At 41.6% G+C, this 9,586-nt stretch overlaps 1 non-coding gene across 1 annotated transcript; it reads left to right on the top strand.

Annotated features, from left to right (window-relative positions):
• Nucleotides 1-9,116: 9,116 nt before the first annotated feature.
• On the top strand, nt 9,117-9,224 carry LOC148547730 (small nucleolar RNA R71). The gene has a single exon (XR_015898977.1). It is a non-coding gene; the product is annotated as a small nucleolar RNA R71 (small nucleolar RNA).
• The last annotated feature ends 362 nt before the right edge of the window (nt 9,225-9,586 follow it).

Raw genomic sequence — 9,586 nt, 5'->3', positions numbered from 1 at the left:
TCAGAATGGACCATCCTGGATATATTCTATGATGGTCTGTCTGAATTAGCTAAGATGTCATTGGACCATTCTGCAGGTGGATCCATTCACCTAAAAAAAATGCCTGCAGAAGCTTAGGAACTCATTGACATGGTTGCAAATAACCAGTTCATGTACACTTCTGAAAGGAATCCTGTGAGTAATGGGACGCCTCAGAGGAAGGGAGTTCTTAAAATTGATACTCTGAATGCCATATTGGCTCAGAATAAAATATTAACTCAGCAAGTCAATATAATTTCTCAGAGTCTGAATGGATTGCAAGCTGCATCCAACAGTACTAAAGAGGCATCTTCTGAAGAAGAAGCTTATGATCCTGAGAACCCTGCAATAGCAGAGGTGAATTACATGGATGAACCCTATGGAAACACCTATAATCCCTCATGGGGAAATCATCCAAATTTCTCATGGAAGGATCAACAAAAGCCTCAACAAGGCTTTAATAATGGTGGAAGAAACAGGTTTAGCAATAGCAAGCCTTTTCCATCATCCACTCAGCAACAGACAGAGAATTCTGAGCAGAGTCCATCTAGCATAGCAAATATAGTCTCTGATCTATCTAAGGCCACTCTAAGTTCCATGAATGAAACAAGGTCCTCCATTAGAAATTTGGAGGCACAATTGGGCCAGCTGAGTAAAAGAGTCACTGAAACTCCTTCTAGTACTCTCCCAAACAATACAGAAGAGAATCCAAAAAGAGAGTGCAAGGCCATAACCTTACTTGGTGTGGCCAAACCCAGAGAGGAGGAGAAGGACGTGAATCCTAGTGAGGAAGACCTCCTGGGATGTTCACTGACCAATAAGGAGTTTCCCTTTGAGGAACCAAAGAAATCTGAGGCTCAACTAGAGACCATAGAGATTCCATTGAACCTCCTTTTACCATTTATGAGCTCTGATGACTATTCTTCCTCTGAAGAGGATGAAGACATCAGTGAAGAGCAGGTTGCTAAATATCTAGGAGCCATCATGAAGTTGAATGCCAGTTTATTTGGTAATGATACTTGGGAGGATGAACCCCCTTGTTCTCCAATGAACTCAGTGCATTGATAAGGCAGATATTGCCTCAGAAGAAACCGGATCCCGAAAAGTTCTTCATACCTTGTACCATAGGCACTATGATCTTTGAGAAGGCTCTGTGTGACCTTGGGTCAGGGATAAACCTCATGCCACTCTCTGTAATGGAAAAACTGGGAATCTTTGAGGTACAAGCTGCAAGAATCTCACTGGAGATGGCAGATAAATCAATGAAACAGGCTTATGGATTAGTAGAGGACTTGTTAGTAAAGATTGAAGGCCTTTACATCCCTGCTGATTTCATAATCCTAGACACTGGGAAGGATGAGGATGAATCCATCATCCTTGGAAGACCCTTCCTAGCCACAGCAAAAGCTGTGATTGATGTGGACAGAGGAGAGTTGGTCCTTCAACTAAATGAGGACAACCTTGTATTTAAAACTCAACGATCTCCTTCTGTAACCATGGAGAGGAAGCATGAAAAGTTTCTCTCACTGCAGAGTCAACCAAAGCCCCCACAGTCAAACTCTAAGTTTGGTGTTGGGAGGCCACAACCAAACTCTAAGTTTGGTGTTGAACCCCCACATTCAAACTCTAAGTTTGGTGTTGGGAGGTCCCAACAATGCTCTGAACATCTGTGAGGCTCCATGAGAGCTCACTGTCAAGGTATTGACTTTAAAGAAGCGCTTGTTGGGAGGCAACCTAATGTTATTTAATTATATCTATTTATTTTCTATTGTTATTTTATGTTTTTTTTAGGTTGATGATCATGTGGAGTGACAAAAACTACTGAAAAATAAAAAACAGAATGAAAAACAGCATTAAAAATAGCTCACCCTGGAGGAAGAGCTTACTGGCATTTAAACGCCAGTAAGAAGCATCAAACTGGCGTTTAACGCCAGAAAGAAGCATCAAGCTGGCGTTAAACGCCAGAAACAAGCACCAGACTGGCGTTTAACGCCAGAACAGAGCATGGAATTGGCGTTAAACGCCAGAAACAAGCAGCAAGCTGGCGTTTAACGCCAGACATGCATTCTAAGGGCATTTTACACGGCTAAATGGAGCAGGGATGTTAAGTCCTTGACCCCTCTGGATCTGTGGACCCCACAGGATCCCCACCTATCCCACCTCTTCTTCTCTCCTCTTTACACCTTTCTATAACACTCTTTCCAAAATGCCCTTGACCAATCCCATCAATACCTCTTCCCCAAATACCCTTCACCAATTACCTCCACACCTCTTCCCTAAATACCCTTAACCACTCACGTCCATCCACTCTTCCCCATAAACCCCACCTACCTCCAAAATTCAAATTCTTTTCCCTCCCAAACCCAACCCTAATGGCCGAAACCCACCTACCCCACCCCTATATAAACCCCTCAACACTACTCCATTTTCACACATTACAACCACCACTTCTCCCCCTTGGCCGAATACACCTTCTCCCTCCATCTCCTCCATTTTCTTCTTCTTCTACTACTTCCTTTCTTCTTTTGCTCAGGGACGAACAAACCTTTTAAGTTTGGTGTGGTAAAAGCATTGCTTTTTGTTTTTCCATAACCATTAATGGCACCTAAGGCCAGAGAAACCTCAAGAAGGAGGAAAGGGAAGGCAATTGCTTCCACCTCTGAGTCATGGGAGATGGAGAGATTCATCTCAAAGGTCCATCAAGACCACTTCTATGAAGTTGTGGCCAAGAAAAAGGTGATCCCTGAGGTCTCTTTTAAGCTCAAAAAGAGCGAATATCCGGAGATCCGACAAGAGATTAGAAGAAGAGGATGGGAAGTTCTCTCTAATCCTATTCAACAAGTTGGGATCTTAATGGTTCAAGAGTTCTATGCAAACGCATGGATCACTAGGAACCATGATCAAAGTGTGAACCCAAAGCCAAAGAATTGGCTTACAATGGTTCGGGGAAAATACTTAGATTTTAGTCCGGAAAATGTAAGGTTGGTGTTCAACTTGCCAAAGATGCAAGAAAACGCACGCCCCTACACTAGAAAGGTCAACTTTGATCAACGGTTGGACCAAGTCCTCATGGACATATGTGTGGAAGGAGCTCAATAGAAAGTTGACTCAAGAGGCAAGCGGGTTCAATTGAGAAGACCGGACCTTAAGCCTGTAGCTAGAGAATGGTTGGAGTTCATTCAACGCTCAATTATTCCTACTAGCAACCGGTCTGAAGTTACTGTAGACCGGGCCATCATGATCCATAGTATCATGATTGGGGAGGAAGTGGAAGTTCACGAGATTATACCTCAAGAACTCTACAAGGTAGCTGACAAGTCCTCCACTTTGGCAAGGTTAGCCTTTTCTCACCTTATTTACCACCTCTGTAATTCGGCTAGAATTGACATAGAGGGAGATATCCTCATTGATGAGAACAAGCCCATCACTAAGAAAAGGATGGAGCAAACAAGAGATCATGGACCTCAACAAGAGCATGAGAAAATTCCTCACCATGAAATCCCTGAGATGCGAAATTGTTACTCAGATTAGGTTGTAAAATTATTTGTTTGTTCTCTCCTTGGCAATGGCACCAAAAACGGATGCACAGAACCATGGTCCAAACATAACTTCACAACTTCGCATAACTAACCAGCACATGCACTGGGTCGTCCAAGTAATAAAACCTTACGTGAGTAAGGGTCGATCCCACGGAGATTGTTGGTATGAAGCAAGCTATGGTCACCTTGTAAATCTCAGTCAGGCGGATATCAAATGGTTATGGAGTTTTCGAATAATAATAAATAAATAGAAAATAAGGATAGAAGTACTTATGTAATTCATTGGTGAGAATTTCAGATAAGCGTATAGAGATGCTTTCGTTCTTCTGAACCTCTGCTTTCCTACTTTCTTCATCCAATCAGTCTTACTCCTTTCCATGGCTGGCTTTATGTAAGGACATCACCATTGTCAATGGCTACTTTTCATCCTCTCTGTGAAAATGGTCCGATGCGCTGTCACTGCATGGCTAATCATCTTGAGGCATCACCGTGGCCAATGGCTGCATCCCATCCTCTTGTGAAAATGGTCCAAATGCTCTGTCACAGCACGGCTAATCATCTGAGGTTCTCGATCATACTGGAATAGGATTCACCCTCCTTTTGTGTCTGTCACTACGCCCAGCACTCGCGAGTTTGAAGTTCGTCACAGTCATTCAATCCCAAAGTCCTACTCGGAATACCACAGACAAGGTTTAGACTTTCCGGACTCTCATGAATGCCGCCATCAATCTAGCTTATACCACGAAGATTCTGACTAAGAGATCCAAGAGATACTCATTCAATCTAAGGTGGAACGGAAGTGGTTGTCAGGCACGCGTTCGTAGGGGAATGATGATGATTGTCACGTTCATCACATTCATATTAAAGTGCGAATGAATATCTTAGAAGCGGAATAAGTTGAATTGAATAGAGAAACAATAGTACTTTGCATTAATTCATGAGGAACAGCAGAGCTCCACACCTTAATCTATGGAGTGTAGAAACTCTACCATTGAAAAATACATAAGTCAAAGGTTCAGGCATGGCCGAATGGCCAGCCCCCAAAACGTGATCACAGGATCAAAAATACAATCCAGGATCTTCCGAAGATGTCTAATACAATAGTAAAAAGTCCTATTTATACTAAACTAGCTACTAGGGTTTACAGAAGTAAGTAATTAATGCATAAATCCACTTCCGGGGCCCACTTGGTGTGTGCTTGGGCTGAGCTTGAATGTTACACGTGCAGAGGCTCTTTCTGGAGTTGAACGCCAGGTTGTAACGTGTTTCTGGCGTTCAACTCTGGTTCGTGACGTGTTTCTGGCATTTAACTCCAGACAGCAGCGTAGAACTGGCGTTCAACACCCTTTTACGTCGTCTAAACTCGGCCAAAGTATGGACTATTATATATTTCTGGAAAGCCCTGGATGTCTACTTTCCAACGCAATTCGAAGCGCGCCATTTTGAATTCTGTAGCTCCAAAAAATCCACTTTGAGTGCAGGGAGGTCAGAATCCAACAGCATCAGCAGTCCTTCTTCAACTTCTGAATCTGATTTTTGCTCAATTCCCTCAATTTCAGCCAGAAAATACCTGAAATCATAGAAAAATACACAAACTCATAGTAAAGTCCAGAAATGTGAATTTAACATAAAAACTAATAAAAACATCCCTAAAAGTAACTAGATCCTACTAAAAACATACTAAAAACAATGCCAAAAAGCGTATAAATTATCCGCTCATCACAACACCAAACTTAAATTGTTGCTTGTCCCCAAGCAACTGAAAATCAAATAGGATAAAAAGAAGAGAATATACTATAAATTCCAAACTATCAATGAAACATAGCTCCAATCAGATGAGCGGGACTTGTAGCTTTTTGCCTCTTGAATAGTTTTGGCATCTCACTTTATCCATTGAGGTTCAGAATGATTGGCATCTATAGGAACTCAGAGTTCAGATAGTGTTATTGATTCTCCTAGTTCAGTATGTTGATTCTTGAACACAGCTACTTTATGAGTCTTGGCCGTGGCGCTAAGCACTTTGTTTTCCAGTATTACCACCGGATACATAAATGCCACAGACACATAATTGGGTTAACCTTTTCAGATTGTGACTCAGCTTTGCTAAAGTCCCCAATTAGAGGTGTCCAGGGTTCTTAAGCACACTCTTCTTTTGCTTTGGACCTTGACTTTAACCGCTCAGTCTCAAGTTTTCACTTGACACCTTCACGCCACAAGCACATGGTTAGGGACAGCTTGGTTTAGCCGCTTATGCCAGGATTTTATTCCTTTAGGCCCTCCTATCCACTGATGCTCAAAGCCTTGGGATCCTTTTCATTTACCCTTGCCTTTTGATTTTAAGGGTTATTGGCTTTTTGCTCTTGCCTCTTGGTTTTAAGAGCTTTTGGCTTTTTCTGCTTGCTTTTTCTTTTTCTTTCTATTTTTTTCACCATTTTTTTTGCAAGCTTTGTATTCACTACTTTTTCTTGCTTCAAGAATCATTTTTATGATTTTTCAAATTATCAAATAACATGTCTCCTTGTCATCATTCTTTCAAGAGCCAACATATTTAACATTCATAAACAACAACTTCAAAAGACATATGCACTATTCAAGCATCCATTCAGAAAAGAAAAAGTATTATCTCCATATCAAAATAATTAAACTAAGTTCAAGGATAAATTCGAAACTCATGTTCTTCTTGTTCTTTTGAATTAAAACATTTTTCATTTAAGAGAGGTGATGGATTCATAGGACATTCATAACTTTAAGACATAGTTACTAAATACTAATGATCATGTAATAAGACACAAACATAGATAAGCATTTAACATAAAGAAAACGAAAAACAAAAAATTTAAGAACAAGGAATGAGTCCACCTTAGTGATGGTGGCGTTTTCTTCTTGAGAAACCAATGATGTCCTTGAGCTCTTCTATGTCTCTTCCTTGTCTTTGTTGCTCCTTCCTCCTTGCTTTTTGATATTTTCTAATTTCATGGAGGATGATGGAGTGCTCTTGATGTTCCACCCTTAGTTGCTCCTAATAATTGTGTGGGGGAAAATGTATCCCCTGAGGTATCTCAGGGATCTCTTGATTTACAGTCAAATGTTCTACCACTGAGCTATAGATCCTTGATGGAAGCTTTTGTTTTCCCTTTAAAAAAAAGCTATGCTTTTACCACACCAAACTTAGAATGTTGCTCGCCCTCGAGCAAAAGAAGAAAGAATAGTAGAAGAAGAAGAAGATATGGAGGTGAGTTGATGGTTAGAATTAGAGTGGGTGGGTGTAGGTGGGTTGTATGATGGTTTTAGGGGAGTAATGGATGTGAGTGGTGAAGGGTTCTTGGGAAAGGGTGATATAGGATTATGAGGAGGTAAGGTGAGTGGAGGTATGTGGGGATCCTGTGGGGTTCACAGATCCTAAGGTGTCAAGGATTTGCATCCCTGCACCAATTAGGCATGTAAAACACCTTTGCATGTAATTCTGGCATTTAAACGCCGAACTGATGCTTGTTCTGGGCGTTCAATGTCCAGATGTCACATGTTTCTGGCGTTGAACGCCAGCTCCATGCTTGTTTCTGGCGTTGAACGCCAGCTCCATGCTTGTTTCTGGCGTTGAACGCCAGCTCCATGCTTGTTTCTGGCGTTCAGCGCCAGCTCTATGCTCTGTTCTGGCGTTGAACGCCAGCCAGATGCTCCTTACTGGTGTTTGAACGCCAGTGAACTCCTCCTCCAGGGTGTGCTGTTTTTAATGCTGTTTTTGATTTTTCTTCAATTTTTTCAGTTGTTTTTGTGACTCCACATGATCATGAACCTATGAAGACATATAACTAATAAAAATATAATTAAATAAAAATTGGGTTGCCTCCCAACAAGCGCTTCTTTAATGTCAATAGCTTGACAGTGGGCTCTCATGGAGCCTCACAGATGTTCAGAGCATTGTTGAGACTCTCCAACACCAAAGTTAGAGTTTGGATATGGGAGTTCAACACCAAACTTAGAGTTTGACTGTGGGGGCTCTTGTTGACTCTGTTTTGAGAGAAGCTTTCTGTGCCTCTTTTCCATGTTTACAAAAGGATGTCATTGAGTTTTAAACTCAAGGGAGTCCTCATTCAATTGAAGGACTAGTTCACCTCTGTTAACATCAATCACAGCTCTTGCTGTGGCTAGGAAGGGTCTTCCAAGGATGATGGATTCATCCTCATCCTTCCCAGTATCTAGGATTATGAAATCAGCAGGGATGTAAAGGCCTTCAACCTTTACTAGTACGTCCTCTACTTGTCCATAAGCCTCTTTTCTTGAATTGTCTGCCATCTCTAATGAGATTCTAGCAGCTTGCACCTCAAAGATTCCCAGTTTCTCCATTACAGAGAGTGGCATGAGGTTTATTCCTGACCCAAGGTCACATAGAGCCTTCTCAAAGGTCATGGTGCCTAAGGTACAAGGTATTAGGAACTTTCCAGGATCCTGTTTCTTCTGAGGCAATCTCAGTTGATCCAATGCATTTAGTTCATTGGTGAACAGGGGAGGTTTATCTCCCCAAGTCTCTTTACCAAATAAATTGGCATTCAGCTTCATGATTGCACCAAGGAACTTGGCAACTTGCTCTTCAATAACATCCTCATTCTCTTCAGAAGAAGAATACTCAACAGAGCTCATGAAGGGCGTAAGGAGGTTCAATGGAATCTCTATGTCCTCTAGATGAGCCTCAGAGTCCTTTGGTTCCTCAGAGGGAAACTCCTTATTGATCACTGGACGTCCCAGGAGGTCTTCCTCCTTGGGATTCACGTCCTCCCTTTCCTCTCTAGGTTCGGCCGTGTTGACTATGTCAATGGCCTTGCACTCTCCTTTTGGATTTTCTTTTGTATTGCTTGGGAGAACACTAGGAGGGGTTTCAGTGATTTTCTTACTCAGCTGTCCCACTTGTGCCTCCAAATTTCTAATGGAGGACCTTGTTTCATTCATGAAACTCACAGTGGCCTTAGATAGATCAGAGACTAAGTTTGCTAAATTAGAGGTATTTTGTTCAGAGTTCTCTGTCTGTTGTTGAGTGGATGATGGAAAAGGCTTGCTATTACTAAACTTGTTTCTTCCACCATTATTAAAGCCTTGTTGAGGCTTTTGTTGATCCTTCCATGAGAGATTTGGGTGATTTTTCCATGAGGGATTATAGGTGTTTCCATATGGTTCACCCATGTAATTCATCTCTGCTATTGCAGGGTTCTCAGGATCATAAGCTTCTTCTTCAGAAGATGCCTCTTGAGTACTGTTGGATGCAGCTTGCATTCCATTCAGACTCTGAGAAATCATATTGACTTGCTGAGTCAATATTTTATTCTGAGCCAATATGACATTCAGAGTATCAATTTCAAGAACTCCCTTCTTCTGAGGCGTCCCATTACTCACAGGATTCCTCTCAGAAGTGTACATAAACTGGTTATTAGCAACCATGTCAATGAGTTCCTGAGCTTCTGCAGGCGTTTTCTTTAGGTGAATGGATCCACCTGCAGAAGTATCCAATGACATCTTAGCTAATTCAGACAGACCATCATAGAATATATCCAAGATGGTCCATTCTGAAAGCATGTCAGAAGGACACTTTTTGGTCAGTTCCTTGTATCTCTCCCAAGCCTCATAGAGGGATTCACCTTCTTTTTGTCTGAAGGTTTGAACATCTACTCTAAGCTTACTCAGCTTTTGAGGAGGAAAGAACTTGGCTAAGAAAGCCTTGACCAGCTTATCCCAAGAGTTCAGGCTATCTTTAGGTTGAGAATCCAACCATATTCTAGCTCTGTCTCTCACAGCAAAAGGGAAAAGCATGAGCCTGTAGACTTCAGGATCTACTCCATTAGTCTTAACAGTATCACAGATCTGCAAGAATTCAGTTAAGAACTGAAAGGGATCTTCAGATGGAAGTCCATGAAACTTGCAGTTTTGTTGCATCAGAGAAACTAATTGAGGTTTCAGCTCAAAATTGTTTGCTCCAATGGTAGGGATGGAGATGCTTCTTCCATGTAAATTGGAATTAGGTGCAGTAAAGTCACCAAGCA

This window comes from Arachis ipaensis, chromosome B8 (genome assembly GCF_059453495.1).
Source record: "Arachis ipaensis isolate K30076 ecotype BB chromosome B8, ASM5945349v1, whole genome shotgun sequence".
Taxonomy (NCBI): Eukaryota; Viridiplantae; Streptophyta; class Magnoliopsida; order Fabales; family Fabaceae; genus Arachis; species Arachis ipaensis.
The sequence above is the reverse complement of the archived record's forward strand: the minus strand, read 5'-3'. Positions and strand labels throughout refer to the sequence as shown.